The sequence below is a fragment of the Cynara cardunculus genome (assembly GCF_001531365.2).
Source record: "Cynara cardunculus var. scolymus isolate 2C chromosome LG 11, CcrdV1, whole genome shotgun sequence".
Classification (NCBI taxonomy): Eukaryota; Viridiplantae; Streptophyta; class Magnoliopsida; order Asterales; family Asteraceae; genus Cynara; species Cynara cardunculus.
The window spans coordinates 1,481,360-1,490,018 of NC_037538.1; the positions used below are offsets into that span (position 1 = coordinate 1,481,360).

The 8,659-nt window shown below is 31.2% G+C and overlaps 2 non-coding genes across 2 annotated transcripts; both read left to right on the plus strand.

Annotated features, from left to right (window-relative positions):
- The first annotated feature begins 6,260 nt into the window (after positions 1 to 6,260).
- On the plus strand, positions 6,261 to 6,345 carry LOC112522321. Its single transcript, XR_003070155.1, has one exon. It is a non-coding gene; the product is annotated as a small nucleolar RNA R12 (small nucleolar RNA).
- Positions 6,346 to 6,613: 268 nt separating this feature from the next.
- On the plus strand, positions 6,614 to 6,699 carry LOC112522331. The gene has a single exon (XR_003070165.1). It is a non-coding gene; the product is annotated as a small nucleolar RNA SNORD24 (small nucleolar RNA).
- The last annotated feature ends 1,960 nt before the right edge of the window (positions 6,700 to 8,659 follow it).

Here is an 8,659-nt window from a genome sequence, read left to right on the forward strand (position 1 = left end):
TTGTCGAAATAACTTGTTTAGCCCTTATAGTATCATTCATACACATTTAGCCCCTCAACTATTTGGCACATATTCTTTTTCTCCTATTTAAAATTACAAGATGTTCAATGAAAAAAAATACTAAGGGATCGTTTACCAAACATTTACCCGGTAAATGCTTATAGGTAAAATTCAAGACTATTATTTACTTACCGAGTAAGATTTTAGTCCACCAAAACGACATCTTATGCAACAATTTATCTGGTAAGTGTTTACCGTGGTAAGAGTCGTTGCCCTCACTTACCAGGTAAGGCTCATGAATCTTGTCTCGTTCTTACCGGGTAAGATTTTTGGTCCTTACCATATTCATCCGATTAGGTAACATGAATTGGTAAGCGCTTACCCGGATAAATGTTTGGTAAACGGCCCCTGATATTACATATTAAAATTAAATAAATTTTACAATTTGACTGGGGGGCCTCTGTGGCGTATACGTTGGTACGAACCATCACTTCGTTCCTTTGTTATAGACTCATAGGGGCTGTTTAGGATTGTTTATTTAAAACAATTTATGATTTTCTATAAAAATCTTTATAAACTTATTATATGTTATAATGATTTAACTTGTTCAAAAACTTTTTATTACCAGGTTGGCACCGGTATAAGTTGTTTATCTAAACACTCAAAAATCCTTATTACCAGTGCTACATAGAAATAAGTCAATAAGTTATTTTTATAAGCAATCTCAAACACCCCTCGTAATACACTAAAATTTAGGATCGTGAACGTCACATTCTCGAAACAAAAGTATTTATTGGTCACATAGATTTGCATTGCGAGGCCTTTTCTCCTCTTCCAAACGCTGATTCGAATCTCATTTTTAACATTTTCTTGGTTTTTAACTTTTAATTTCAAACTTATTATATTTCTAAAACTTTTTTAAATAAAAAAAAACAAAACCATGTATACAAACAGTAAAAAACTAATCAACAAACTGATGATGATTTTATAAAATAAAAATATACAGCTTTATTTTTTTGATAATCAAATAATATCATCACTTTGAAAAAAATTATAAATCTGTGTCTGTAATTTGATAAGATAAATTAATGGTGGGTGTAAAATAAGCTCATGAGACTATTTATTAGTTGTAGAAAATTGTGGTGAGAAGTGGTTAATTTAGGGGTACAAAAAGGTTGGATTGATAATAGAAGGTAGTAAAATGAAAAATTTATAGGCATGTATAGGGAGGCGCGTAGACGTAGGGATAAGGGTGGGATTAAGGTGGGTGGATGACCACCGGTGATGAATGGACCTGCATCTGACACCAAAAGGCAGTGCACGCACCGCCCCACGTTTTCATGTGCTTCCCGTTTTCCATATAACACTCCTTCCTTGAATTTTTGGTTAACCTCTGTTTGTTTTTATTTAATTTTAAAATATTTATTGAATTTCATCACGTTATTTATATTTAATTATTTTATTTCAAATAGCTTTTAATAAAAATATATAAATAAATATTTTTTTTTAATATTTCATGTGATATTTTCTTTATTTGAGTTTTTGAATTTCGAGTCATTAGGGTTTTATATAAATACTTTATTTTCGGTTCGAGTTTGGTTTCAAATTTCGGATAATTTGGGTTTTGCACACCTTACCCTGACTAATCACATATGCACTGTAAAACAACCAATAAAATCTCCAGCAGCATTACAGAGCTCGAATCAGTGACGCTGATCAATATAAATGGTAATTAGTTTGAGATAATATAAATTTCAAAAGTTGACATATTGTTGGAGTTTAAAGATCGACGTCTGAAACTGGTTTGAGATCGATTAATCCAGACAAATTATATAATTTTACTGGATAATGAATTAAGAACAGGCTGAAACGTTAAATTCATCGATTAAAACAATGAGTAACTAATATCTTAAAAAGAAACATATGTTATCAAACAAATTAATACTTATAACACATTTTTAATAACATATGTTACTTTAGCATATTTATTAATAACATGTGTTTACTTTAACAACTTTATTAATAATAAAGTCATGAGTAAATTGCATTTTTGGTCCTTATGGTTTGTTGATTTCCTTGAATTAGGTTCCCACAAAAATTTTATCGTAAAAGATCCTTGTGGTATGTAAAATGTCTGTTTTTAGTCTTTTTTACAAACCACGGTGAATTTTATCTAGTAAGTGATAAAATATAACGAATTCAGTTATTATATTAACAATATAAACACACACACATGAAAATTGTAAGCCTACAAACCAAGCGGTATTTTCGCCTGGCGGTATTTTAGTCTTTGATATCTCCAGTTTTTTGAAGTATATAATATTTATATACGACAAATACAATAAATAAACTCACACACCTACATCACTTCTGGTGAGGTTTGAACCCCTGACCTCATAGGAGGCCTAAGGCCCGTTGGTATCTTCATTTGTTTTTTTTATTGTCATAGTATCAATAGAGTTTACATATTGATTGCTATTGATTAATTTCAATTTTCAGTAAGTTGTTTATGTTTTTTTTTTTGGATTGAGGTACAATAACACTTGGTTTATTATGATTAAAAGTTCATTTTGTTCGAAAAATCATCCTTCTGTTTTTTTTTTGTCATAATTTAGGGGTTGTTTGTTTGGCTCTTAATGGTGACATTAAGAGCCAATATCTTAATCGGTAAGAGGTAAGGAGTGTTTGGCAAAAAAAATCAAGCCTCTTAATGGTTACATAACCCTCTTAACCATTTTGCATCCAATGGTTCACTCAACCATTCAGACTTCTATTTTTCCAAGATTACCCTTCCCACCCCTTCTTCCCAACCCTCTCTTCACGCACGTCGCTCCGTCTCCGGTAGCCGGTAGCCTCCACCATATCTGTCCCCGTCTCCGACAGCCTCTACCATCTCCGTCCCCGTATCCGGTAGTGACCGGAAAATAGCCTATGACTCTCGCCGATGACCGAAAAATAGCCTGTGAGACTCTCGCCGGTTGTCGCTCGATCGGTGATGGTCAATGGTATCTTCGATTGTGAGACTCCACAGCTTCCGTCTCCGGTAGTCTCCACCATCTCCGTCCCCGTCTTCGGTTGTCGCTCGATCGGTGATAGCCTGTGAGGCTCCACAGCTTCCATCGCCGGCGACCTTCCACAGCTTCGATGGTCGCCAGTCCCTTAACAGTAGCACAACTTCGATTAGGTTTTCTTCCATTAGGTTTTCTTTCTTCAATTTTTAGTCGTTAGGTAAACATAATGAAACTGGATGATCACTAAAAAAAACAAAGAGGGTTAAAATGGTAATTTGCTTTTATTCATAAAACAGTTATCAAACAACATTATTTCATTCATCACTTAACCATTCTGACCCTCTTAGCCATTCTGCACCAAACCATTCAGCAACTGCCAAACAGCCCCTTACATTATGTGGATGAACATATGCCAATAATGTAAGTATGATATCTGTCACTCGTTGATGAGTCAATGCTCATTTGATCTGATAAATATCTACAAGGCATTCATTCTCAGATCATTTGGGTCGAGAAAGTATATCGAATGGTCAATTCAATTAATAAATAATACTCAATGCAATTTATGTAAGATATAAAAGCATCTCTAACAAATTCTTCAAAATAGAAAAAGCAGAAAAGATAGTGTAAAAGCATCTCCAACAGCTTTTCTATTAATTTTTCTAAAATATAGAACCAGAATATAAATTTAAAAAAAAAATTACATTCAACTATAACAGATTATCTATCTTAGAGATTTTAACATAAATTACATTATTATAATATTTTATAATTTATCACCCTAATATTTTTTTAAACAATAAAATAATAATAACCTAATTTCATTGATGAAATTGAATAACACAATCATTTCTCACTCTCAACATCAAGCTTTAAAGAATTCTCTATGTTTAGAGATTTCTCCATTATTATTTATTTTAAAGAACAAGATAAAAAAACTGTTGGAGCATTTTAAAGGAAAAAAACTCTTTTTTTTTCCTATTTTATAGAAGCTGTTGGAGATGCTTTACAAATATATAAATTTGGAGAACACTAAAAAAATGATTACAATAAGAGAGAACATATATATATTTTTTTAATATATTTTCATCAATATGAAACTTTGGAAATAAATAATTAGAGATAGAAATAATATTTTATTAAATAAATATAATAATTAATAATACAATAAATGTTGTAATATTCAAATTAGAGAACCTGTTGCAGTTAGATATATTTTTGTTTTTGGAAATTTTAAAGATTTAATTTTTGGGAATCTAACATTAATTATAATATTAAAATATTTCATTCATCTATTAAAATGGTATTTCTCTCTCTAAATATTTATTTTCCAAGTTTTCCATTTATAGAAATATATCAAAAAATATTTCTCTCACATGGTAATCAATTTTGGGTGTTCTTTTTCTCCATATTTGGAGACAACATTATCTTTCCTGTTTTCTCCATTTTGGAGATAGTTTTACAAAATCTGTTAAATAAAAAAAAATTGGTTCAAAATCTTTATTTTTCCTGTTTTCTCAATTTTGATGAATTTGTTTGAGATATTCTAAAACTATGTAGAGTAGGGTTTGTACGAAAAAAAATAACCAAATAAGAGAATGAATATGAACCACACAATTCATTAAAGTAACTTAAATAAAAAAAAGGAACAAATAAGGACATAAAAATTATTTATTTATTAAAAAAGTTATTTAAAATATTGATTTAAGAATCTACTTTTACCATTTCTTGTGATTTTATTGTGATTTAACTTTATATATTTAAAAGTTTTACTTTATATTTAAAATAAAAATCATTTAATTTTCAATTAAATTTTTTTTTATTTAAGACAATATTTAAAATATATATATACACTTCTTGTCAATATATATACCAGGTGCCATGGAGCTCTATCGCATCTCAGTCTAGAGTTTGTGATTTACTATCTAGAAGTCGGTCCCAATTTTCGAATGCATTGATCAATTGCGGGTTTTTTTTACTAGATTTGGATTTACGGGGCTTTGTCCATTAGCTTCTGATGGTTCTATTTTTTCAATGTGGACTTTATGGTTATTAGAGGCAGGTACATGTATTTCCTTTTACCGTTGGGTCCATTTTGTTCATAAAACTTGCAACGGTTTTGATCAGTACGAGTTTTGAAAATGATAATGCCGGTGATGAAAACCCAAAAAACTTTCTAATGATTTCTCGTCAAAAGAAAGGTGAAGTTACAACCAGTTACTTCTGATTCATCATCTACAACTCAACTGATCAATCATCTTTATTCTCTACAAAAAACATCACATTGACATCTTTGGTAACACTCGGTTTGTTACGATTAAAAGCTCATTTTGTTTGTAAAATCTCCTTCGTTTTCTTTGTTGTAATTTAGATCGCACGGGAGAACAGATGCCAATGATGTAAGAATTATATTTGCTACTCGTTGATGAGTCAATGCTCATTTGATTTGTGAAAGATCTATGAGGCATCCAATTTTTTTTTTTGATTAACCTGAATTTCTAACTCGCTATGCGAGCCGACTAATCACATGGCGATCACCTACTATGCAGATAGCCCGAAATCACCGTATGATCACAAGAGGATTTTTATTTCTTATTGGATTTGAACCTAAGACCTTCTAGTACTTTTGTTCTTTGGAGCCAAATTTAAACCAATCAGACATCACCCTTGTGGTTGAGGCATCCATTCTTAAACATTTGGTTTTAGAAACTGTATTGAATGGGTCATCCATTCCACATGACGTCCGCTCAAGTTGATGTGGAAATAAGCCCACGGGCCGTGTAGCATACCAAGAGGCCCATAAGAGATCATGAGGCAATCAAACGCGGCGGCAGCACCTAGGGTTTCGGTAGCGATCTGATAATCAATATATATATACACCACGCATCAAGGAGCTCAAACGCAGCTCAGCGTAGGGTCCGCGACTCATTATACCGGAAGCGGTTTGTTCATCTCACTTCAGGATTCTATTCTTCTTACATATGGTTTTTACTACTTCATGATTTTAGTTTTTGTTAGTCTCTAATCCATGAGTTTTTTATTATTTGTTACTTGCAATTTTTTAATTCATCTATCGATTGCCATATTTTTACTGGATTTTTGGATTTGCGGGATTCTGTTCATTAGTTTCTGATGGTTCTATCTTCGATGTGAAATTTATGGTGATCAGAAGCATTTCCCTATATTGTTGAATCGATTTTTTCATAAAACTTGCAACGGTTTTGATCATTACGAGTTTTGAATATGATAATGGGGATGATGAAAACTCAGACGAATTTCTATTGATTTCTCTTCGAGAGAAAGGTGAAGTTACAACCAGCTACTTCTGACTCATTTTCCACGAACTCAGCTGATCAATTTCTCTCGTTATTTTTTAAAACTGACGTTGATGTTTTGATTTTTTTTAAAATTTATTTTGATGACTTTCACTTTATTGTCATGATATTGGTCGAGTTTATCGATTAGTTTCTGTTTTCGGTAAATCGATTCTATTCTGTCTTTGAGGTACGGTAACCATTGGTTTGTTACGATTAAAGGAGCATTATATTTTGAAAGCAATCCGTTGTTTTCTTTGCTGTAATTAGATTGCAGAAATGAACAGATGCCAATGATGTTAGAATGATATTTGCTACTCTTGATGAGTCAATGCTCATTTGATGATCACTTATCCACCAAGATCTCTGAGGCATCATTTCTTAATCAATCGGTTTGAGCATGTATACAGTTGTTCAAATCACTGAATAATCAACGCATTTTGTATGAGATAGAAAGGGGAAAAGTCAAAAAAAAAAAAAAAACCAATGTACTTTACTGTTTGGAACGATTAAGTACTTGGAAAATTTTTTAGAATAAATAAATCCTTCGACATTTTAAAACATATTAAATAAGTCATTGGTTTCAAAAAAATCTTTGAATATTTTTTAACCAGTTAAGTAAGTTATTGAACATTACAAAACCTGTTAAATAATTCTTTGAACTTTTTAAAACCTGTTAAATACATTTTGTTAGTGGAAAAAGTCTAAAAAAATTAATGGACTTTCATATTCTGAACGCTTAAACATTTTTTGAACGAAAAAAGTACTTACATTTATAAAAAAAAAAACAAATATATCATTCTCATTACTCTTCACAAAACATACAAAAGTTGTATCAAAAACATAATAATTTGAATACAAAATTTGAACATAATTTTACCAAAAATTAAACCAAAAAATATACCAAAAAGTTGAGAAAAAAATGGATACAACATTAGCATCATTCATAAAAAATCGAAAGAACAATGATTGAACTAGATGCCATCGCTAATTAGAGTCGATTAACGAACACGCCGATCCAAAGTCATACATTTTTCTCAACATTCGGGTAAAAAACCAGCTCGAAAACTGAAATTTCACCAACAATTTAATTCAATCAATTGATTATCTAAATCTCCTTGACTTCATAAAAAAAACATCAAAAACACCGATTGCCCTTCTTCCGTACCAGACTAATAACCATTCAATCCATCCGCATTGCAACTGATTGATCGATTAAAAATCAATAAGAAACAAATAACTTCAGAACAAACGAACCCTACTTAGCGTTTGATTTCTAGGGTTCAAACCCCATTTTTTTCCAATCAATCATCGATTGAATTGAGATTGAGACCAACATTAAGCTTTGTAACCATCAAATGAACAATAAAATTGAAGAACTAAATGGAAAAAAACAGAGAAATTGTTTCTGGATACAGCAAAACCTACACAGTAATCAGCATTGAAATTTTTTGAAATGTAACCGACCTTTGCTAGGGTTTACCGAAGATTTAGGGAATGGTGGAAGGGAGTAATGAAAGATGCATAGGGAGCCAGATTCAGATGATTATGAGTAGCGGGAAATTGAGGAGAGAGAGAAAAAATAAATCATTTAAAGCATAGGGAGAGGGAGACGGTGGTGTGTGGGCATGAAGGAGCAAGAAGGAGGCGGTGGTGTGGAGGAGAGGGAGAAGTGGGTGATGGGGAGTTCTTATGTTTTAGGGGTTTTTTAGGTTTTTTTTTTTTTTTTAATTCAAGGTTTACCTCCTATTCAGGTTATAAGTTACATTTTTAAAGTATGAGGATCTATTTAACATGTTTTAAAAAGTCTAAAGAGTTATTTAATAGATTCTAGAATGTCCAATAATTTATTTGTTCCAAAAAATTATTCAAGGACTTAATCATTCCAAACAATAAGGTCTATTGGGTTTTTTTGGACTTTTCCCGATAGAAAACTACATGGTCTGGTATCCAGAAATATCCAATACTGTTATGTTTAACCTCAATTGTTAATGCATTTTAGTGTTCAATGGATTTTCATTCATTTTGTTATCACATCTATGAGGGTGTTTTGGATTGTTTTATTTTTTAACAAAAGTTTTTATCAACTTATTATAAGTTAGAATGGTTTAAATTTTAAAAAAAAAATTATTAACAGTTTGATACTGGTATAAGCCGTGTTTATGTCACACTAAAATAAGTCAATAAGTTGTTTTTATAAGCAATCTTGAACACCCCATATATATATATATATATATATATATATATATATATAGGGAAGGGTTCAAACGAGAACCCCTGTGATTTACGAAAACGCGAGAACAACTCAATAACCACATATTGTGATAAAAAATA